The sequence below is a fragment of the Pseudophryne corroboree genome, chromosome 4 (assembly GCF_028390025.1).
Source record: "Pseudophryne corroboree isolate aPseCor3 chromosome 4, aPseCor3.hap2, whole genome shotgun sequence".
Lineage (NCBI taxonomy): Eukaryota > Metazoa > Chordata > Amphibia > Anura > Myobatrachidae > Pseudophryne > Pseudophryne corroboree.
In genome coordinates, this window is record NC_086447.1 from 29,969,205 (window position 1) to 29,989,618 (window position 20,414).

The following is a 20,414-nucleotide window of genomic DNA, read 5'->3' on the forward strand; positions in this document are numbered from 1 at the left end:
ATGCAGTGGTGGAATCAAAAGTCATCTGCTAAGAAGGAATCATGATTTCTACAAAGATTTTAACATTTTCTATGGACCTTGTCATCTGAGCATATCTTAAGCAACAACTATAAGTGCGAAAACAGCACATAAGGAAAAGGATGCATTGGCCAGGAATCGAACCCGGGTCAACTGCTTGGAAGGCAGCTATGCTCACCACTATACCACCAATGCTTGAGCACTTTTCAAATGCATATAGTGGCCAATATGGAAATCACAACAACTGTTTGAAAGATATTTATAGCCTGCGCTGTAGCACCATTGGTGGAAGATATTCAAACAAAATTGGCAAATTGCATGACATTCACAATTCAAGATTTAGGCTCATCCATACTTAAGGTTTTTATGCACCATTGAACTGATATACAGTGGTATCAAAACTGAGAAAAGAAAAGACCTTTGATTTACTTGCATATGGCACCTCAGTGAACTTTGTAAAATGTATTTACAAATCTTTAATCAGGCAGTGGTGGAATCAAAAGTCATCTGCTAAGAAGGAATCATGATTTCTACAAAGATTTTAACATTTTCTATGGACCTTGTCATCTGAGCATATCTTAAGCAACAACTATAAGTGCGAAAACAGCACATAAGGAAAAGGATGCATTGGCCGGGAATCGAACCCGGGTCAACTGCTTGGAAGGCAGCTATGCTCACCACTATACCACCAATGCTTGAGCTCTTTTCGCTTGCATATAGTGGCCAATATGGAAATCACAACAACTGTTTGAAAGATATTTATAGCCTGCGCTGTAGCACCATTGGTGGAAGATATTCAAACAAAATTGGCAAATTGCATGACATTCACAATTCAAGATTTAGGCTCATCCATACTTAAGGTTTTTATGCACCATTGAACTGACATACAGTGGTATCAAAACTGAGAAAAGAAAAGACCTTCGATTTACTTACATATGGCACCTCAGTGAACTGTGTAAAATGTATTTACAAATCTTTAATCAGGCAGTGGTGGAATCAAAAGTCATCTGCTAAGAAGGAATCATGATTTCTACAAAGATTTTAACATTTTCTATGGACCTTGTCATCTGAGCATATCTTAAGCAACAACTATAAGTGCGAAAACAGCACATAAGGAAAAGGATGCATTGGCCAGGAATCGAACCCGGGTCAACCGCTTGGAAGGCAGTTATGCTCACCACTATACCACCAATGCTTGAGCACTTTTCAAATGCATATAGTGGCCAATATGGAAATCACAACAACTGTTTGAAAGATTTTTATAGCCTGCGCTATAGCACCATTGGTGGTAGATATTCAAACAAAATTGGCAAATTGCATGACATTCACAATTCAAGATTTAGGCTCATCCATACTTAAGGTTTTTATGCACCATTGAACTGATATACAGTGGTATCAAAACTGAGAAAAGAAAAGACCTTTGATTTACTTGCATATAGCACCTCAGTGAACTTTGTAAAATGTATTTACAAATCTTTAATCAGGCAGTGGTGGAATCAAAAGTCATCTGCTAAGAAGGAATCATGATTTCTACAAAGATTTTAACATTTTCTATGGACCTTGTCATCTGAGCATATCTTAAGCAACAACTATAAGTGCGAAAACAGCACATAAGGAAAAGGATGCATTGTCCGGGAATCGAACCCGAGTCAATTGCTTGGAAGGCAGCTATGCTCACCACTATACCACCAATGCTTGAGCGCTTTTTCGATGCATATAGTGGCCAATATGGAAATCACAACAACTGTTTGAAAGATATTTATAGCCTGCGCTGTAGCACCATTCGTGGAAGATATTCAAACAAAATTGGCAAATTGCATGACATTCACAATTCAAGATTTAGGCTCATCCATAATTAAGGTTTTTATGCACCATTGAACTGATATACAGTGGTATCAAAACTGAGAAAAGAAAAGACCTTCGATTTACTTGCATATGGCACCTCAGTGATTTTTGTAAAATGTATTTACAAATCTTTAATCAGGCAGTGGTGGAATCAAAAGTCATCTGCTAAGAAGTAATCATGATTTCTACAAAGATTTTAACATTTTCTATGGACCTTGTCATCTGAGCATATCTTAAGCAACAACTATAAGTGCGAAAACAGCACATAAGGAAAAGTATGCATTGGCCGGGAATCGAACCCGGGTCAACTGCTTGGAAGGCAGCTATGCTCACCACTATACCACCAATGCTTGAGCACTTTACAAATGCCTATAGTGGCCAATATGGAAATCACAACAACTGTTTGAAAGATTTTTATAGCCTGCGCTGTAGCACCATTGGTGGTAGATATTCAAACAAAATTGGCAAATTGCATGACATTCACAATTCAAGATTTAGGCTCATCCATACTTAAGGTTTTTATGCACCATTGAACTGATATACAGTGGTATCAAAACTGAGAAAAGAAAAGACCTTTGATGTACTTGCATATGGCACCTCAGTGAACTTTGTAAAATGTATTTACAAATCTTTAATCAGGCAGTGGTGGAATCAAAAGTCATCTGCTAAGAAGGAATCATGATTTCTACAAAGATTTTAACATTTTCTATGGACCTTGTCATCTGAGCATATCTTAAGCAACAACTATAAGTGCGAAAACAGCACATAAGGAAAAGGATGCATTGCCCGGGAATCGAACCCAGGTCAACAGCTTGGAAGGCAGCTATGCTCACCACTATACCACCAATGCTTGAGCTCTTTTCAAATGCATATAGTGGCCAATATGGAAATCACAACAACTGTTTGAAAGATATTTATAGCCTGCGCTGTAGCACCATTGGTGGAAGATATTCAAACCAAAATTGGCAAATTGCATGACATTCACAATTCAAGATTTAGGCTCATCCATAATTAAGGTTTTTATGCACCATTGAACTGATATACAGTGGTATCAAAACTGAGAAAAGAAAAGACCTTCGATTTACTTGCATATGGCACCTCAGTGATTTTTGTAAAATGTATTTACAAATCTTTAATCAGGCAGTGGTGGAATCAAAAGTCATCTGCTAAGAAGGAATCATGATTTCTACAAAGATTTTAACATTTTCTATGGACCTTGTCATCTGAGCATATCTTAAGCAACAACTATAAGTGCGAAAACAGCACATAAGGAAAAGTATGCATTGGCCGGGAATCGAACCCGGGTCAACTGCTTGGAAGGCAGCTATGCTCACCACTATACCACCAATGCTTGAGCACTTTACAAATGCATATAGTGGCCAATATGGAAATCACAACAACTGTTTGAAAGATTTTTATAGCCTGCGCTGTAGCACCATTGGTGGTAGATATTCAAACAAAATTGGCAAATTGCATGACATTCACAATTCAAGATTTAGGCTCATCCATACTTAAGGTTTTTATGCACCATTGAACTGATATACAGTGGTATCAAAACTGAGAAAAGAAAAGACCTTTGATGTACTTGCATATGGCACCTCAGTGAACTTTGTAAAATGTATTTACAAATCTTTAATCAGGCAGTGGTGGAATCAAAAGTCATCTGCTAAGAAGGAATCATGATTTCTACAAAGATTTTAACATTTTCTATGGACCTTGTCATCTGAGCATATCTTAAGCAACAACTATAAGTGCGAAAACAGCACATAAGGAAAAGGATGCATTGGCCGGGAATCGAAGCCGGGTCAACTGCTTGGAAGGCAGCTATGCTCACCACTATACCACCAATGCTTGAGCACTTTTCAAATGCATATAGTGGCCAATATGGAAATCACAACAACTGTTTGAAAGATTTTTATAGCCTGCGCTGTAGCACCATTGGTGGTAGATATTCAAACAAAATTGGCAAATTGCATGACATTCCCAATTCAAGATTTAGGCTCATCCATACTTAAGGTTTTTATGCACCATTGAACTGATATACAGTGGTATCAAAACTGAGAAAAGAAAAGACCTTTGATGTACTTGCATATGGCACCTCAGTGAACTTTGTAAAATGTGTTTACAAATCTTTAATCATGCAGTGGTGGAATCAAAAGTCATCTGCTAAGAAGGAATCATGATTTCTACAAAGATTTGAACATTTTCTATGGACCTTGTCATCTGAGCATATCTTAAGCAACAACTATAAGTGCGAAAACAGCACATAAGGAAAAGGATGCATTGGCCGGGAATCGAACCCGAGTCAATTGCTTGGAAGGCAGCTATGCTCACCACTATACCACCAATGTTTGAGTGCTTTTTCGATGCATATAGTGGCCAATATGGAAATCACAACAACTGTTTGAAAGATATTTATAGCCTGCGCTGTAGCACCATTGGTGGTAGATATTCAAACAAAATTGGCAAATTGCATGACATTCACAATTCAAGATTTAGGCTCATCCATACTTAAGGTTTTTATGCACCATTGAACTGATATACAGTGGTATCAAAACTGAGAAAAGAAAAGACCTTCGATTTACTTGCATATGGCACCTCAGTGAACTTTGTAAAATGTATTTACAAATCTTTAATCAGGCAGTGGTGGAATCAAAAGTCATCTGCTAAGAAGGAATCATGATTTCTACAAAGATTTTAACATTTTCTATGGACCTTGTCATCTGAGCATATCTTAAGCAACAACTATAAGTGCGAAAACAGCACATAAGGAAAAGGATGCATTGGCCAGGAATCGAAGCCGGGTCAACTGCTTGGAAGGCAACTATGATCACCACTATACCACCAATGCTTGAGCACTTTTCAAATGCATATAGTGGCCAATATGGAAATCACAACAACTGTTTGAAAGATTTTTATAGCCTGCGCTGTAGCACCATTGGTGGTAGATATTCAAACAAAATTGGCAAATTGCATGACATTCCCAATGCAAGATTTAGGCTCATCCATACTTAAGGTTTTATGCACCATTGAACTGATATACAGTGGTATCAAAACTGAGAAAAGAAAAGACCTTTGATGTACTTGCATATGGCACCTCAGTGAACTTTGTAAAATGTGTTTACAAATCTTTAATCATGCAGTGGTGGAATCAAAAGTCATCTGCTAAGAAGGAATCATGATTTCTACAAAGATTTGAACATTTTCTATGGACCTTGTCATCTGAGCATATCTTAAGCAACAACTATAAGTGCGAAAACAGCACATAAGGAAAAGGATGCATTGGCCGGGAATCGAACCCGAGTCAATTGCTTGGAAGGCAGCTATGCTCACCACTATACCACCAATGCTTGAGCGCTTTTTCGATGCATATAGTGGCCAATATGGAAATCACAACAACTGTTTGAAAGATATTTATAGCCTGCGCTGTAGCACCATTGGTGGAAGATATTCAAACAAAATTGGCAAATTGCATGACATTCACAATTCAAGATTTAGGCTCATCCATACTTAAGGTTTTTATGCACCATTGAACTGATATACAGTGGTATCAAAACTGAGAAAAGAAAAGACCTTTGATTTACTTGCATATGGCACCTCAGTGAACTTTGTAAAATGTATTTACAAATCTTTAATAAGGCAGTGGTGGAATCAAAAGTCATCTGCTAAGAAGGAATCATGATTTCTACAAAGATTTTAACATTTTCTATGGACCTTGTCATCTGAGCATATCTTAAGCAACAACTATAAGTGCGAAAACAGCACATAAGGAAAAGGATGCTTTGGCCGGGAATCGAACCCGGGTCAACTGCTTGGAATGCAGCTATGCTCACCACTATACCACCAATGCTTGAGCACTTTTCGATTGCATATAGTGGCCAATATGGAAATCACAACAACTGTTTGAAAGATATTTATAGCCTGCGCTGTAGCACCATTGGTGGAAGATATTCAAACAAAATTGGCAAATTGCATGACATTCACAATTCAAGATTTAGGCTCATCCATACTTAAGGTTTTTATGCACCATTGAACTGATATACAGTGGTATCAAAACTGAGAAAAGAAAAGACCTTCGATTTACTTGCATATGGCACCTCAGTGAACTTTGTAAAATGTATTTACAAATCTTTAATCAGGCAGTGGTGGAATCAAAACTCATCTGCTAAGAAGGAATCATGATTTCTACAAAGATTTTAACATTTTCTATGGACCTTGTCATCTGAGCATATCTTAAGCAACAACTATAAGTGCGAAAACAGCACATAAGGAAAAGGATGCATTGGCCGGGAATCGAACCCGGGTCAACTGCTTGGAAGGCAGCTATGCTCACCACTATACCACCAATGCTTGAGCGCTTTTTCGATGCATATAGTGGCCAATATGGAAATCACAACAACTGTTTGAAAGATATTTATAGCCTGCGCTGTAGCACCATTCGTGGAAGATATTCAAACAAAATTGGCAAATTGCATGACATTCACAATTCAAGATTTAGGCTCATCCATACTTAAGGTTTTTATGCACCATTGAACTGATATACAGTGGTATCAAAACTGAGAAAAGAAAAGACCTTTGATTTACTTGCATATGGCACCTCAGTGAACTTTGTAAAATGTATTTACAAATCTTTAATCAGGCAGTGGTGGAATCAAAAGTCATCTGCTAAGAAGGAATCATGATTTCTACAAAGATTTTAACATTTTCTATGGACCTTGTCATCTGAGCATATCTTAAGCAACAACTATAAGTGCGAAAACAGCACATAAGGAAAAGGATGCATTGGCCGGGAATCGAACCCGGGTCAACTGCTTGGAAGGCAGCTATGCTCACCACTATACCACCAATGCTTGAGCACTTTTCAAATGCATATAGTGGCCAATATGGAAATCACAACAACTGTTTGAAAGATATTTATAGCCTGCGCTGTAGCACCATTGGTGGAAGATATTCAAACAAAATTGGCAAATTGCATGACATTCACAATTCAAGATTTAGGCTCATCCATACTTAAGGTTTTTATGCACCATTGAACTGATATACAGTGGTATCAAAACTGAGAAAAGAAAAGACCTTTGATTTACTTGCATATGGCACCTCAGTGAACTTTGTAAAATGTATTTACAAATCTTTAATCAGGCAGTGGTGGAATCAAAAGTCATCTGCTAAGAAGGAATCATGATTTCTACAAAGATTTTAACATTTTCTATGGACCTTGTCATCTGAGCATATCTTAAGCAACAACTATAAGTGCGAAAACAGCACATAAGGAAAAGGATGCATTGGCCGGGAATCGAACCCGGGTCAACTGCTTGGAAGGAAGCTATGCTCACCACTATACCACCAATGCTTGAGCACTTTTCAAATGCATATAGTGGCCAATATGGAAATCACAACAACTGTTTGAAAGATTTTTATAGCCTGCGCTGTAGCACCATTGGTGGTAGATATTCAAACAAAAATGGCAAATTGCATGACATTCACAATTCAAGATTTAGGCTCATCCATACTTAAGGTTTTTATGCACCATTGAACTGATATACAGTGGTATCAAAACTGAGAAAAGAAAAGACCTTTGATGTACTTGCATATGGCACCTCAGTGAACTTTGTAAAATGTGTTTACAAATCTTTAATCATGCAGTGGTGGAATCAAAACTCATCTGCTAAGAAGGAATCATGATTTCTACAAAGATTTTAACATTTCTATGGACCTTGTCATCTGAGCATATCTTAAGCAACAACTATAAGTGCGAAAACAGCACATAAGGAAAAGGATGCATTGGCCGGGAATCGAACCCGGGTCAACTGCTTGGAAGGCAGCTATGCTCACCACTATACCACCAATGCTTGAGCTCTTTTTGAATGCATATAGTGGCCAATATGGAAATCACAACAACTGTTTGAAAGATATTTATAGCCTGCGCTGTAGCACCATTGGTGGAAGATATTCAAACAAAATTGGCAAATTGCATGACATTCACAATTCAAGATTTAGGCTCATCCATACTTAAGGTTTTTATGCACCATTGAACTGACATACAGTGGTATCAAAACTGAGAAAAGAAAAGACCTTTGATGTACTTGCATATGGCACCTCATTGAACTTTGTAAAATGTGTTTACAAATCTTTAATCATGCAGTGGTGGAATCAAAAGTCATCTGCTAAGAAAGATTTATGATTTCTACAAAGATTTTAACATTTTCTACGGACCTTGTCATCTGAGCATATCTTAAGCAACAACTATAAGTGCGAAAACAGCACATAAGGAAAAGGATGCATTGGCTGGGAATCGAACCCGGGTCAACTGCTTGGAAGGCAGCTATGCTCACCACTATACCACCAATGCTTGAGCACTTTTCCTATGCATATAGTGGCCAATATGGAAATCACAACAACTGTTTGAAAGATTTTTATAGCCTGCGCTGTAGCACCATCACCATTGGTGGTAGATATTCAAACAAAATTGGCAAATTGCATGACATTCACAATTCAAGATTTAGGCTCATCCATACTTAAGGTTTTTATGCACCATTGAACTGATATACAGTGGTATCAAAACTGAGAAAAGAAAAGACCTTTGATGTACTTGCATATGGCACCTCAGTGAACTTTGTAAAATGTGTTTACAAATCTTTAATCATGCAGTGGTGGAATCAAAACTCATCTGCTAAGAAGGAATCATGATTTCTACAAAGATTTTAACATTTTCTATGGACCTTGTCATCTGAGCATATCTTAAGCAACAACTATAAGTGCGAAAACAGCACATAAGGAAAAGGATGCATTGGCCGGGAATCGAACCCGGGTCAACTGCTTGGAAGGCAGCTATGCTCACCACTATACCACCAATGCTTGAGCTCTTTTTGTATGCATATAGTGGCCAATATGGAAATCACAACAACTGTTTGAAAGATATTTATAGCCTGCGCTGTAGCACCATTGGTGGAAGATATTCAAACAAAATTGGCAAATTGCATGACATTCACAATTCAAGATTTAGGCTCATCCATACTTAAGGTTTTTATGCACCATTGAACTGACATACAGTGGTATCAAAACTGAGAAAAGAAAAGACCTTCGATTTACTTGCATATGGCACCTCAGTGAACTTTGTAAAATGTATTTACAAATCTTTAATCAGGCAGTGGTGGAATCAAAAGTCATCTGCTAAGAAAGAATCATGATTTCTACAAAGATTTTAACATTTTCTATGGACCTTGTCATCTGAGGATATCTTAAGCAACAACTATAAGTGCGAAAACAGCACATAAGGAAAAGGATGCATTGGCTGGGAATCGAACCCGGGTCAACTGCTTGGAAAGCAGCTATGCTCACCACTATACCACCAATGCTTGAGCACTTTTCAAATGCATATAGTGGCCAATATGGAAATCACAACAACTGTCTGAAAGATTTTTATAGCCTGCGCTGTAGCACCATTGGTGGTAGATATTCAAACAAAATTGGCAAATTGCATGACATTCACAATTCAAGATTTAGGCTCATCCATACTTAAGGTTTTTATGCACCATTGAACTGATATACAGTGGTATCAAAACTGAGAAAAGAAAAGACCTTTGATGTACTTGCATATGGCACCTCAGTGAACTTTGTAAAATGTGTTTACAAATCTTTAATCATGCAGTGGTGGAATCAAAAGTCATCTGCTAAGAAGGAATCATGATTTCTACAAAGATTTTAACATTTTCTATGGACCTTGTCATCTGAGCATATCTTAAGCAACAACTATAAGTGCGAAAACAGCACATAAGGAAAAGGATGCATTGGCCGGGAATCGAACCCGGGTCAACTGCTTGGAAGGCAGCTATGCTCACCACTATACCACCAATGCTTGAGCTCTTTTCGAATGCATATAGTGGCCAATATGGAAATCACAACAACTGTTTGAAAGATATTTATAGCCTGCGCTGTAGCACCATTGGTGGAAGATATTCAAACAAAATTGGAAAATTGCATGACATTCACAATTCAAGATTTAGGCTCATCCATACTTAAGGTTTTTATGCACCATTGAACTGATATACAGTGGTATCAAAACTGAGAAAAGAAAAGACCTTTGAATTACTTGCATATGGCACCTCAGTGAACTTTGTAAAATGTATTTACAAATCTTTAATCAGGCAGTGGTGGAATCAAAAGTCATCTGCTAAGAAGGAATCATGATTTCTACAAAGATTTTAACATTTTCTATGGACCTTGTCATCTGAGCATATCTTAAGCAACAACTATAAGAGCGAAAACAGCACAAAAGGAAAAGGATGCATTGGCCGGGAATCGAACCCGGGTCAACTGCTTGGAAGGCAGCTATGCTCACCACTATACCACCAATGATTGAGCACTTTTCAAATGCATATAGTGGCCAATATGGAAATCACAACAACTGTTTGAAAGATTTTTATAGCCTGCGCTGTAGCACCATTGGTGGTAGATATTCAAACAAAATTGGCAAATTGCATGACATTCACAATTCAAGATTTAGGCTCATCCATACTTAAGGTTTTTATGCACCATTGAACTGATATACAGTGGTATCAAAACTGAGAAAAGAAAAGACCTTTGATGTACTTGCATATGGCACCTCAGTGAACTTTGTAAAATGTGTTTACAAATCTTTAATCATGCAGTGGTGGAATCAAAATTCATCTGCTAAGAAGGAATCATGATTTCTACAAAGATTTTAACATTTTCTATGGACCTTGTCATCTGAGCATATCTTAAGCAACAACTATAAGTGCGAAAACAGCACATAAGGAAAAGGATGCATTGGCCAGGAATCGAACCCGGGTCAACTGCTTGGAAGGCAGCTATGCTCACCACTATACCACCAATGCTTGAGCACTTTTCAAATGCATATAGTGGCCAATATGGAAATCACAACAACTGTTTGAAAGATATTTATAGCCTGCGCTGTAGCACCATTGGTGGAAGATATTCAAACAAAATTGGCAAATTGCATGACATTCACAATTCAAGATTTAGGCTCATCCATACTTAAGGTTTTTATGCACCATTGAACTGATATACAGTGGTATCAAAACTGAGAAAAGAAAAGACCTTTGATTTACTTGCATATGGCACCTCAGTGAACTTTGTAAAATGTATTTACAAATCTTTAATCAGGCAGTGGTGGAATCAAAAGTCATCTGCTAAGAAGGAATCATGATTTCTACAAAGATTTTAACATTTTCTATGGACCTTGTCATTTGAGCATATCTTAAGCAACAACTATAAGTGCGAAAACAGCACATAAGGAAAAGGATGCATTGGCCGGGAATCGAACCCGGGTCAACTGCTTGGAAGGCAGCTATGCTCACCACTATACCACCAATGCTTGAGCTCTTTTCGCTTGCATATAGTGGCCAATATGGAAATCACAACAACTGTTTGAAAGATATTTATAGCCTGCGCTGTAGCACCATTGGTGGAAGATATTCAAACAAAATTGGCAAATTGCATGACATTCACAATTCAAGATTTAGGCTCATCCATACTTAAGGTTTTTATGCACCATTGAACTGACATACAGTGGTATCAAAACTGAGAAAAGAAAAGACCTTCGATTTACTTACATATGGCACCTCAGTGAACTGTGTAAAATGTATTTACAAATCTTTAATCAGGCAGTGGTGGAATCAAAAGTCATCTGCTAAGAAGGAATCATGATTTCTACAAAGATTTTAACATTTTCTATGGACCTTGTCATCTGAGCATATCTTAAGCAACAACTATAAGTGCGAAAACAGCACATAAGGAAAAGGATGCATTGGCCAGGAATCGAACCCGGGTCAACCGCTTGGAAGGCAGTTATGCTCACCACTATACCACCAATGCTTGAGCACTTTTCAAATGCATATAGTGGCCAATATGGAAATCACAACAACTGTTTGAAAGATTTTTATAGCCTGCGCTATAGCACCATTGGTGGTAGATATTCAAACAAAATTGGCAAATTGCATGACATTCACAATTCAAGATTTAGGCTCATCCATACTTAAGGTTTTTATGCACCATTGAACTGATATACAGTGGTATCAAAACTGAGAAAAGAAAAGACCTTTGATTTACTTGCATATAGCACCTCAGTGAACTTTGTAAAATGTATTTACAAATCTTTAATCAGGCAGTGGTGGAATCAAAAGTCATCTGCTAAGAAGGAATCATGATTTCTACAAAGATTTTAACATTTTCTATGGACCTTGTCATCTGAGCATATCTTAAGCAACAACTATAAGTGCGAAAACAGCACATAAGGAAAAGGACGCATTGGCCGGGAATCGAACCCGGGTCAACTGCTTGGAAGGCAGCTATGCTCACCACTATACCACCAATGATTGAGCACTTTTCAAATGCATATAGTGGCCAATATGGAAATCACAACAACTGTTTGAAAGATTTTTATAGCCTGCGCTGTAGCACCATTGGTGGTAGATATTCAAACAAAATTGGCAAATTGCATGACATTCACAATTCAAGATTTAGGCTCATCCATACTTAAGGTTTTTATGCACCATTGAACTGATATACAGTGGTATCAAAACTGAGAAAAGAAAAGACCTTTGATGTACTTGCATATGGCACCTCAGTGAACTTTGTAAAATGTGTTTACAAATCTTTAATCATGCAGTGGTGGAATCAAAAGTCATCTGCTAAGAAGGAATCATGATTTCTACAAAGATTTTAACATTTTCTATGGACCTTGTCATCTGAGCATATCTTAAGCAACAACTATAAGTGCAAAAAACAGCACATAAGGAAAAGGATGCATTGGCCAGGAATCGAAACCGGGGCAACTGCTTGGAAGGCAGCTATGCTCACCACTATACCACCAATGATTGAGCACTTTTCAAATGCATATAGTGGCCAATATGGAAATCACAACAACTGTTTGAAAGATTTTTATAGCCTGCGCTGTAGCACCATTGGTGGTAGATATTCAAACAAAATTGGCAAATTGCATGACATTCACAATTCAAGATTTAGGCTCATCCATACTTAAGGTTTTTATGCACCATTGAACTGATATACAGTGGTATCAAAACTGAGAAAAGAAAAGACCTTTGATGTACTTGCATATGGCACCTCAGTGAACTTTGTAAAATGTGTTTACAAATCTTTAATCATGCAGTGGTGGAATCAAAAGTCATCTGCTAAGAAGGAATCATGATTTCTACAAAGATTTTAACATTTTCTATGGACCTTGTCATCTGAGCATATCTTAAGCAACAACTATAAGTGCGAAAACAGCACATAAAGAAAAGGATGCATTGGCCAGGAATCGAACCCGGGTCAACTGCTTGGAAGGCAGCTATGCTCACCACTATACCACCAATGCTTGAGCACTTTTCAAATGCATATAGTGGCCAATACGGAAATCACAACAACTGTTTGAAAGATTTTTATAGCCTGCGCTATAGCACCATTGGTGGTAGATATTCAAACAAAATTGGCAAATTGCATGACATTCACAATTCAAGATTTAGGCTCATCCATACTTAAGGTTTTTATGCACCATTGAACTGATATACAGTGGTATCAAAACTGAGAAAAGAAAAGACCTTTGATTTACTTGCATATAGCACCTCAGTGAACTTTGTAAAATGTATTTACAAATCTTTAATCAGGCAGTGGTGGAATCAAAAGTCATCTGCTAAGAAGGAATCATGATTTCTACAAAGATTTTAACATTTTCTATGGACCTTGTCATCTGAGCATATCTTAAGCAACAACTATAAGTGCGAAAACAGCACATAAGGAAAAGGATGCATTGGCCGGGAATCGAACCCGGGTCAACTGCTTGGAAGGCAGCTATGCTCACCACTATACCACCAATGATTGAGCACTTTTCAAATGCATATAGTGGCCAATATGGAAATCACAACAACTGTTTAAAAGATTTTTATAGCCTGCGCTGTAGCACCATTGGTGGTAGATATTCAAACAAAATTGGCAAATTGCATGACATTCACAATTCAAGATTTAGGCTCATCCATACTTAAGGTTTTTATGCACCATTGAACTGATATACAGTGGTATCAAAACTGAGAAAAGAAAAGACCTTTGATGTACTTGCATATGGCACCTCAGTGAACTTTGTAAAATGTGTTTACAAATCTTTAATCATGCAGTGGTGGAATCAAAAGTCATCTGCTAAGAAGGAATCATGATTTCTACAAAGATTTTAACATTTTCTATGGACCTTGTCATCTGAGCATATCTTAAGCAACAACTATAAGTGCGAAAACAGCACATAAGGAAAAGGATGCATTGGCCGGGAATCGAACCCGGGTCAACTGCTTGGAAGGCAGCTATGCTCACCACTATACCACCAATGCTTGAGCTCTTTTCGCTTGCATATAGTGGCCAATATGGAAATCACAACAACTGTTTGAAAGATATTTATAGCCTGCGCTGTAGCACCATTGGTGGAAGATATTCAAACAAAATTGGCAAATTGCATGACATTCACAATTCAAGATTTAGGCTCATCCATACTTAAGGTTTTTATGCACCATTGAACTGACATACAGTGGTATAAAAACTGAGAAAAGAAAAGACCTTCGATTTACTTACATATGGTTCCTCAGTGAACTGTGTAAAATGTATTTACAAATCTTTAATCAGGCAGTGGTGGAATCAAAAGTCATCTGCTAAGAAGGAATCATGATTTCTACAAAGATTTTAACATTTTCTATGGACCTTGTCATCTGAGCATATCTTAAGCAACAACTATAAGTGCGAAAACAGCACATAAGGAAAAGGATGCATTGGCCGGGAATCAAACCCGGGTCAACCGCTTGGAAGGCAGTTATGCTCACCACTATACCACCAATGCTTGAGCACTTTTCAAATGCATATAGTGGCCAATATGGAAATCACAACAACTGTTTGAAAGATTTTTATAGCCTGCGCTATAGCACCATTGGTGGTAGATATTCAAACAAAATTGGCAAATTGCATGACATTCACAATTCAAGATTTAGGCTCATCCATACTTAAGGTTTTTATGCACCATTGAACTGATATACAGTGGTATCAAAACTGAGAAAAGAAAAGACCTTTGATTTACTTGCATATAGCACCTCAGTGAACTTTGTAAAATGTATTTACAAATCTTTAATCAGGCAGTGGTGGAATCAAAAGTCATCTGCTAAGAAGGAATCATGATTTCTACAAAGATTTTAACATTTTCTATGGACCTTGTCATCTGAGCATATCTTAAGCAACAACTATAAGTGCGAAAACAGCACATAAGGAAAAGGATGCATTGGCCGGGAATCGAACCCGGGTCAACTGCTTGGAAGGCAGCTATGCTCACCACTATACCACCAATGCTTGAGCACTTTTCAAATGCATATAGTGGCCAATATGGAAATCACAACAACTGTTTGAAAGATTTTTATAGCCTGCGCTGTAGCACCATTGGTGGTAGATATTCAAACAAAAATGGCAAATTGCATGACATTCACAATTCAAGATTTAGGCTCATCCATACTTAAGGTTTTTATGCACCATTGAACTGATATACAGTGGTATCAAAACTGAGAAAAGAAAAGACCTTTGATGTACTTGCATATGGCACCTCAGTGAACTTTGTAAAATGTGTTTACAAATCTTTAATCATGCAGTGGTGGAATCAAAACTCATCTGCTAAGAAGGAATCATGATTTCTACAAAGATTTTAACATTTCTATGGACCTTGTCATCTGAGCATATCTTAAGCAACAACTATAAGTGCGAAAACAGCACATAAGGAAAAGGATGCATTGGCCGGGAATCGAACCCGGGTCAACTGCTTGGAAGGCAGCTATGCTCACCACTATACCACCAATGCTTGAGCTCTTTTTGAATGCATATAGTGGCCAATATGGAAATCACAACAACTGTTTGAAAGATATTTATAGCCTGCGCTGTAGCACCATTGGTGGAAGATATTCAAACAAAATTGGCAAATTGCATGACATTCACAATTCAAGATTTAGGCTCATCCATACTTAAGGTTTTTATGCACCATTGAACTGACATACAGTGGTATCAAAACTGAGAAAAGAAAAGACCTTTGATGTACTTGCATATGGCACCTCATTGAACTTTGTAAAATGTGTTTACAAATCTTTAATCATGCAGTGGTGGAATCAAAAGTCATCTGCTAAGAAAGAATCATGATTTCTACAAAGATTTTAACATTTTCTATGGACCTTGTCATCTGAGCATATCTTAAGCAACAACTATAAGTGCGAAAACAGCACATAAGGAAAAGGATGCATTGGCTGGGAATCGAACCCGGGTCAACTGCTTGGAAGGCAGCTATGCTCACCACTATACCACCAATGCTTGAGCACTTTTCCTATGCATATAGTGGCCAATATGGAAATCACAACAACTGTTTGAAAGATTTTTATAGCCTGCGCTGTAGCACCATCACCATTGGTGGTAGATATTCAAACAAAATTGGCAAATTGCATGACATTCACAATTCAAGATTTAGGCTCATCCATACTTAAGGTTTTTATGCACCATTGAACTGATATACAGTGGTATCAAAACTGAGAAAAGAAAAGACCTTTGATGTACTTGCATATGGCACCTCATTGAACTTTGTAAAATGTGTTTACAAATCTTTAATCATGCAGTGGTGGAATCAAAAGTCATCTGCTAAGAAAGAATCATGATTTCTACAAAGATTTTAACATTTTCTATGGACCTTGTCATCTGAGGATATCTTAAGCAACAACTATAAGTGCGAAAACAGCACATAAGGAAAAGGATGCATTGGCTGGGAATCGAACCCGGGTCAACTGCTTGGAAAGCAGCTATGCTCACCACTATACCACCAATGCTTGAGCACTTTTCAAATGCATATAGTGGCCAATATGGAAATCACAACAACTGTTTGAAAGATTTTTATAGCCTGCGCTGTAGCACCATTGGTGGTAGATATTCAAACAAAATTGGCAAATTGCATGACATTCACAATTCAAGATTTAGGCTCATCCATACTTAAGGTTTTTATGCACCATTGAACTGATATACAGTGGTATCAAAACTGAGAAAAGAAAAGACCTTTGATGTACTTGCATATGGCACCTCAGTGAACTTTGTAAAATGTGTTTACAAATCTTTAATCATGCAGTGGTGGAATCAAAAGTCATCTGCTAAGAAGGAATCATGATTTCTACAAAGATTTTAACATTTTCTATGGACCTTGTCATCTGAGCATATCTTAAGCAACAACTATAAGTGCGAAAACAGCACATAAGGAAAAGGATGCATTGGCCGGGAATCGAACCCGGGTCAACTGCTTGGAAGGCAGCTATGCTCACCACTATACCACCAATGCTTGAGCTCTTTTCGAATGCATATAGTGGCCAATATGGAAATCACAACAACTGTTTGAAAGATATTTATAGCCTGCGCTGTAGCACCATTGGTGGAAGATATTCAAACAAAATTGGAAAATTGCATGACATTCACAATTCAAGATTTAGGCTCATCCATACTTAAGGTTTTTATGCCCCATTGAACTGATATACCATGGTATCAAAACTGAGAAAAGAAAAGACCTTTGAATTACTTGCATATGGCACCTCAGTGAACTTTGTAAAATGTATTTACAAATCTTTAATCAGGCAGTGGTGGAATCAAAAGTCATCTGCTAAGAAGGAATCATGATTTCTACAAAGATTTTAACATTTTCTATGGACCTTGTCATCTGAGCATATCTTAAGCAACAACTATAAGTGCGAAAACAGCACAAAAGGAAAAGGATGCATTGGCCGGGAATCGAACCCGGGTCAACTGCTTGGAAGGCAGCTATGCTCACCACTATACCACCAATGATTGAGCACTTTTCAAATGCATATAGTGGCCAATATGGAAATCACAACAACTGTTTGAAAGATTTTTATAGCCTGCGCTGTAGCACCATTGGTGGTAGATATTCAAACAAAATTGGCAAATTGCATGACATTCACAATTCAAGATTTAGGCTCATCCATACTTAAGGTTTTTATGCACCATTGAACTGATATACAGTGGTATCAAAACTGAGAAAAGAAAAGACCTTTGATGTACTTGCATATGGCACCTCAGTGAACTTTGTAAAATGTGTTTACAAATCTTTAATCATGCAGTGGTGGAATCAAAAGTCATCTGCTAAGAAGGAATCATGATTTCTACAAAGATTTTAACATTTTCTATGGACCTTGTCATCTGAGCATATCTTAAGCAACAACTATAAGTGCGAAAACAGCACATAAGGAAAAGGATGCATTGGCCAGGAATCGAACCCGGGTCAACTGCTTGGAAGGCAGCTATGCTCACCACTATACCACCAATGCTTGAGCACTTTTCAAATGCATATAGTGGCCAATATGGAAATCACAACAACTGTTTGAAAGATATTTATAGCCTGCGCTGTAGCACCATTGGTGGAAGATATTCAAACAAAATTGGCAAATTGCATGACATTCACAATTCAAGATTTAGGCTCATCCATACTTAAGGTTTTTATGCACCATTGAACTGATATACAGTGGTATCAAAACTGAGAAAAGAAAAGACCTTTGATTTACTTGCATATGGCACCTCAGTGAACTTTGTAAAATGTATTTACAAATCTTTAATCAGGCAGTGGTGGAATCAAAAGTCATCTGCTAAGAAGGAATCATGATTTCTACAAAGATTTTAACATTTTCTATGGACCTTGTCATCTGAGCATATCTTAAGCAACAACTATAAGTGCGAAAACAGCACATAAGGAAAAGGATGCATTGGCCGGGAATCGAACCCGGGTCAACTGCTTGGAAGGCAGCTATGCTCACCACTATACCACCAATGCTTGAGCTCTTTTCGCTTGCATATAGTGGCCAATATGGAAATCACAACAACTGTTTGAAAGATATTTATAGCCTGCGCTGTAGCACCATTGGTGGAAGATATTCAAACAAAATTGGCAAATTGCATGACATTCACAATTCAAGATTTAGGCTCATCCATACTTAAGGTTTTTATGCACCATTGAACTGACATACAGTGGTATCAAAACTGAGAAAAGAAAAGACCTTCGATTTACTTACATATGGCACCTCAGTGAACTGTGTAAAATGTATTTACAAATCTTTAATCAGGCAGTGGTGGAATCAAAAGTCATCTGCTAAGAAGGAATCATGATTTCTACAAAGATTTTAACATTTTCTATGGACCTTGTCATCTGAGCATATCTTAAGCAACAACTATAAGTGCGAAAACAGCACATAAGGAAAAGGATGCATTGGCCAGGAATCGAACCCGGGTCAACCGCTTGGAAGGCAGTTATGCTCACCACTATACCACCAATGCTTGAGCACTTTTCAAATGCATATAGTGGCCAATATGGAAATCACAACAACTGTTTGAAAGATTTTTATAGCCTGCGCTATAGCACCATTGGTGGTAGATATTCAAACAAAATTGGCAAATTGCATGACATTCACAATTCAAGATTTAGGCTCATCCATACTTAAGGTTTTTATGCACCATTGAACTGATATACAGTGGTATCAAAACTGAGAAAAGAAAAGACCTTTGATTTACTTGCATATAGCACCTCAGTGAACTTTGTAAAATGTATTTACAAATCTTTAATCAGGCAGTGGTGGAATCAAAAGTCATCTGCTAAGAAGGAATCATGATTTCTACAAAGATTTTAACATTTTCTATGGACCTTGTCATCTGAGCATATCTTAAGCAACAACTATAAGTGCGAAAACAGCACATAAGGAAAAGGACGCATTGGCCGGGAATCGAACCCGGGTCAACTGCTTGGAAGGCAGCTATGCTCACCACTATACCACCAATGATTGAGCACTTTTCAAATGCATATAGTGGCCAATATGGAAATCACAACAACTGTTTGAAAGATTTTTATAGCCTGCGCTGTAGCACCATTGGTGGTAGATATTCAAACAAAATTGGCAAATTGCATGACATTCACAATTCAAGATTTAGGCTCATCCATACTTAAGGTTTTTATGCACCATTGAACTGATATACAGTGGTATCAAAACTGAGAAAAGAAAAGACCTTTGATGTACTTGCATATGGCACCTCAGTGAACTTTGTAAAATGTGTTTACAAATCTTTAATCATGCAGTGGTGGAATCAAAAGTCATCTGCTAAGAAGGAATCATGATTTCTACAAAGATTTTAACATTTTCTATGGACCTTGTCATCTGAGCATATCTTAAGCAACAACTATAAGTGCAAAAAACAGCACATAAGGAAAAGGATGCATTGGCCAGGAATCGAAACCGGGGCAACTGCTTGGAAGGCAGCTATGCTCACCACTATACCACCAATGATTGAGCACTTTTCAAATGCATATAGTGGCCAATATGGAAATCACAACAACTGTTTGAAAGATTTTTATAGCCTGCGCTGTAGCACCATTGGTGGTAGATATTCAAACAAAATTGGCAAATTGCATGACATTCACAATTCAAGATTTAGGCTCATCCATACTTAAGGTTTTTATGCACCATTGAACTGAT

The 20,414-nt window shown here is 37.6% G+C and overlaps 33 non-coding genes across 33 annotated transcripts; all 33 read right to left on the minus strand.

Annotated features, from left to right (window-relative positions):
- Positions 1-141: 141 nt before the first annotated feature.
- Positions 142-213, minus strand: TRNAG-UCC (transfer RNA glycine (anticodon UCC)). The gene has a single exon. It is a non-coding gene; the product is annotated as a tRNA-Gly (tRNA).
- Positions 214-641: 428 nt separating this feature from the next.
- TRNAG-UCC (transfer RNA glycine (anticodon UCC)) lies at positions 642-713 on the minus strand. The gene has a single exon. It is a non-coding gene; the product is annotated as a tRNA-Gly (tRNA).
- A 428-nt stretch (positions 714-1,141) lies between these two features.
- On the minus strand, positions 1,142-1,213 carry TRNAG-UCC (transfer RNA glycine (anticodon UCC)). Its single transcript has one exon. It is a non-coding gene; the product is annotated as a tRNA-Gly (tRNA).
- Positions 1,214-2,141: 928 nt separating this feature from the next.
- On the minus strand, positions 2,142-2,213 carry TRNAG-UCC (transfer RNA glycine (anticodon UCC)). The gene has a single exon. It is a non-coding gene; the product is annotated as a tRNA-Gly (tRNA).
- Positions 2,214-3,142: 929 nt separating this feature from the next.
- TRNAG-UCC (transfer RNA glycine (anticodon UCC)) lies at positions 3,143-3,214 on the minus strand. The gene has a single exon. It is a non-coding gene; the product is annotated as a tRNA-Gly (tRNA).
- A 428-nt stretch (positions 3,215-3,642) lies between these two features.
- On the minus strand, positions 3,643-3,714 carry TRNAG-UCC (transfer RNA glycine (anticodon UCC)). Its single transcript has one exon. It is a non-coding gene; the product is annotated as a tRNA-Gly (tRNA).
- A 2,427-nt stretch (positions 3,715-6,141) lies between these two features.
- On the minus strand, positions 6,142-6,213 carry TRNAG-UCC (transfer RNA glycine (anticodon UCC)). The gene has a single exon. It is a non-coding gene; the product is annotated as a tRNA-Gly (tRNA).
- A 428-nt stretch (positions 6,214-6,641) lies between these two features.
- Positions 6,642-6,713, minus strand: TRNAG-UCC (transfer RNA glycine (anticodon UCC)). Its single transcript has one exon. It is a non-coding gene; the product is annotated as a tRNA-Gly (tRNA).
- A 428-nt stretch (positions 6,714-7,141) lies between these two features.
- TRNAG-UCC (transfer RNA glycine (anticodon UCC)) lies at positions 7,142-7,213 on the minus strand. The gene has a single exon. It is a non-coding gene; the product is annotated as a tRNA-Gly (tRNA).
- A 427-nt stretch (positions 7,214-7,640) lies between these two features.
- On the minus strand, positions 7,641-7,712 carry TRNAG-UCC (transfer RNA glycine (anticodon UCC)). Its single transcript has one exon. It is a non-coding gene; the product is annotated as a tRNA-Gly (tRNA).
- A 428-nt stretch (positions 7,713-8,140) lies between these two features.
- Positions 8,141-8,212, minus strand: TRNAG-UCC (transfer RNA glycine (anticodon UCC)). The gene has a single exon. It is a non-coding gene; the product is annotated as a tRNA-Gly (tRNA).
- A 434-nt stretch (positions 8,213-8,646) lies between these two features.
- Positions 8,647-8,718, minus strand: TRNAG-UCC (transfer RNA glycine (anticodon UCC)). The gene has a single exon. It is a non-coding gene; the product is annotated as a tRNA-Gly (tRNA).
- Positions 8,719-9,146: 428 nt separating this feature from the next.
- Positions 9,147-9,218, minus strand: TRNAG-UCC (transfer RNA glycine (anticodon UCC)). The gene has a single exon. It is a non-coding gene; the product is annotated as a tRNA-Gly (tRNA).
- Positions 9,219-9,646: 428 nt separating this feature from the next.
- TRNAG-UCC (transfer RNA glycine (anticodon UCC)) lies at positions 9,647-9,718 on the minus strand. Its single transcript has one exon. It is a non-coding gene; the product is annotated as a tRNA-Gly (tRNA).
- A 428-nt stretch (positions 9,719-10,146) lies between these two features.
- Positions 10,147-10,218, minus strand: TRNAG-UCC (transfer RNA glycine (anticodon UCC)). Its single transcript has one exon. It is a non-coding gene; the product is annotated as a tRNA-Gly (tRNA).
- A 428-nt stretch (positions 10,219-10,646) lies between these two features.
- Positions 10,647-10,718, minus strand: TRNAG-UCC (transfer RNA glycine (anticodon UCC)). The gene has a single exon. It is a non-coding gene; the product is annotated as a tRNA-Gly (tRNA).
- Positions 10,719-11,146: 428 nt separating this feature from the next.
- On the minus strand, positions 11,147-11,218 carry TRNAG-UCC (transfer RNA glycine (anticodon UCC)). The gene has a single exon. It is a non-coding gene; the product is annotated as a tRNA-Gly (tRNA).
- A 428-nt stretch (positions 11,219-11,646) lies between these two features.
- On the minus strand, positions 11,647-11,718 carry TRNAG-UCC (transfer RNA glycine (anticodon UCC)). Its single transcript has one exon. It is a non-coding gene; the product is annotated as a tRNA-Gly (tRNA).
- Positions 11,719-12,146: 428 nt separating this feature from the next.
- On the minus strand, positions 12,147-12,218 carry TRNAG-UCC (transfer RNA glycine (anticodon UCC)). Its single transcript has one exon. It is a non-coding gene; the product is annotated as a tRNA-Gly (tRNA).
- A 929-nt stretch (positions 12,219-13,147) lies between these two features.
- TRNAG-UCC (transfer RNA glycine (anticodon UCC)) lies at positions 13,148-13,219 on the minus strand. Its single transcript has one exon. It is a non-coding gene; the product is annotated as a tRNA-Gly (tRNA).
- Positions 13,220-13,647: 428 nt separating this feature from the next.
- On the minus strand, positions 13,648-13,719 carry TRNAG-UCC (transfer RNA glycine (anticodon UCC)). The gene has a single exon. It is a non-coding gene; the product is annotated as a tRNA-Gly (tRNA).
- A 428-nt stretch (positions 13,720-14,147) lies between these two features.
- Positions 14,148-14,219, minus strand: TRNAG-UCC (transfer RNA glycine (anticodon UCC)). Its single transcript has one exon. It is a non-coding gene; the product is annotated as a tRNA-Gly (tRNA).
- A 428-nt stretch (positions 14,220-14,647) lies between these two features.
- TRNAG-UCC (transfer RNA glycine (anticodon UCC)) lies at positions 14,648-14,719 on the minus strand. The gene has a single exon. It is a non-coding gene; the product is annotated as a tRNA-Gly (tRNA).
- Positions 14,720-15,147: 428 nt separating this feature from the next.
- TRNAG-UCC (transfer RNA glycine (anticodon UCC)) lies at positions 15,148-15,219 on the minus strand. The gene has a single exon. It is a non-coding gene; the product is annotated as a tRNA-Gly (tRNA).
- Positions 15,220-15,646: 427 nt separating this feature from the next.
- TRNAG-UCC (transfer RNA glycine (anticodon UCC)) lies at positions 15,647-15,718 on the minus strand. Its single transcript has one exon. It is a non-coding gene; the product is annotated as a tRNA-Gly (tRNA).
- A 428-nt stretch (positions 15,719-16,146) lies between these two features.
- Positions 16,147-16,218, minus strand: TRNAG-UCC (transfer RNA glycine (anticodon UCC)). The gene has a single exon. It is a non-coding gene; the product is annotated as a tRNA-Gly (tRNA).
- A 434-nt stretch (positions 16,219-16,652) lies between these two features.
- Positions 16,653-16,724, minus strand: TRNAG-UCC (transfer RNA glycine (anticodon UCC)). Its single transcript has one exon. It is a non-coding gene; the product is annotated as a tRNA-Gly (tRNA).
- Positions 16,725-17,152: 428 nt separating this feature from the next.
- Positions 17,153-17,224, minus strand: TRNAG-UCC (transfer RNA glycine (anticodon UCC)). The gene has a single exon. It is a non-coding gene; the product is annotated as a tRNA-Gly (tRNA).
- Positions 17,225-17,652: 428 nt separating this feature from the next.
- TRNAG-UCC (transfer RNA glycine (anticodon UCC)) lies at positions 17,653-17,724 on the minus strand. The gene has a single exon. It is a non-coding gene; the product is annotated as a tRNA-Gly (tRNA).
- Positions 17,725-18,152: 428 nt separating this feature from the next.
- TRNAG-UCC (transfer RNA glycine (anticodon UCC)) lies at positions 18,153-18,224 on the minus strand. The gene has a single exon. It is a non-coding gene; the product is annotated as a tRNA-Gly (tRNA).
- Positions 18,225-18,652: 428 nt separating this feature from the next.
- On the minus strand, positions 18,653-18,724 carry TRNAG-UCC (transfer RNA glycine (anticodon UCC)). Its single transcript has one exon. It is a non-coding gene; the product is annotated as a tRNA-Gly (tRNA).
- A 428-nt stretch (positions 18,725-19,152) lies between these two features.
- TRNAG-UCC (transfer RNA glycine (anticodon UCC)) lies at positions 19,153-19,224 on the minus strand. Its single transcript has one exon. It is a non-coding gene; the product is annotated as a tRNA-Gly (tRNA).
- Positions 19,225-19,652: 428 nt separating this feature from the next.
- On the minus strand, positions 19,653-19,724 carry TRNAG-UCC (transfer RNA glycine (anticodon UCC)). Its single transcript has one exon. It is a non-coding gene; the product is annotated as a tRNA-Gly (tRNA).
- Positions 19,725-20,414: the final 690 nt, after the last annotated feature.